The sequence below is a fragment of the Metopolophium dirhodum genome, chromosome 8 (genome assembly GCF_019925205.1).
Source record: "Metopolophium dirhodum isolate CAU chromosome 8, ASM1992520v1, whole genome shotgun sequence".
In the NCBI taxonomy this organism is placed as follows: Eukaryota; Metazoa; Arthropoda; class Insecta; order Hemiptera; family Aphididae; genus Metopolophium; species Metopolophium dirhodum.
Window position 1 is genome coordinate 29,601,612 of NC_083567.1, and position 934 is coordinate 29,602,545.

The 934-nt window shown below is 34.0% G+C and overlaps 1 non-coding gene across 1 annotated transcript; it reads left to right on the plus strand.

Annotated features, from left to right (window-relative positions):
* Nucleotides 1–861: 861 nt before the first annotated feature.
* Trnak-uuu (transfer RNA lysine (anticodon UUU)) lies at nucleotides 862–934 on the plus strand. Its single transcript has one exon. It is a non-coding gene; the product is annotated as a tRNA-Lys (tRNA).

The window sequence follows — 934 nt, forward strand, 5'->3', positions numbered from 1 at the left end:
TTTCACAACTCCCATTTAATAAACTTCATCTTAATATTGTTATCAATTATCAGAATATCAATCTTATGTTCATTACCATTTAGTAATTATTGTCCGTGATCTAAAATTAAGAATATTTTTATTTTATAATTACTACCTAGGTACTTACCTACTAAAATTATTTGATTTTGTTGAAAACTGTTTTGAACGCATAAAAAAATATATTTCGGGGATAGAGATGGGGGCCCCCAAAACCAATGGGCCCCTGGACCCCCCTTAATCCGGGATTGTACCTACCTATTACCTAGTAAGTTCAGTGGCGGTTACAAAAAATTGTAAATACTAAAACATTAAACACATTATTTTTAAAGTAACTAGGACTATTGAGGATCTTATACTAATTTAAATTTTTCAATTGTATAACTATAAATGGCGATAATTTTTTAAGAAACTTTTAAGTTGTCGAGGATCTTATTGAACAGAAGGCGGAAGCCACCATCTGTATTTCCAGAGCCGGGCACCTTTATATACCTAATAATTATAATAAATTTCACCCCCCCCCCCCCCCCCCCCCCATCATTGAACTATGCGTCCATACGTAATGTGAACATGAGTAATTTTAACATAACTTCTTTAATAATGGTTTCCGCTGAGAAATTCAAACAGTTTAAAAATCAGCGTTGAAAAACACGTATTTTAAAATATTGTTTGTGAGTAACGTGGTCATGTGTAGTTTAGTCTAAACTGTAAATGTTTTCATTGAAAATACGAACAAATTGTACAAAATTATAAAATTACACCTCAAAGTTCATATAAAATTTGCGAATTCGCGAAACGCGTACATCGTATTTAAGAGGGGTAATTTTAGCTGATGTATTAACAGCCCGGATAGCTCAGTCGGTAGAGCATTAGGCTTTTAACCTAAGGGTCCAGGGTTCGAGTCCCTGTCCGGGCG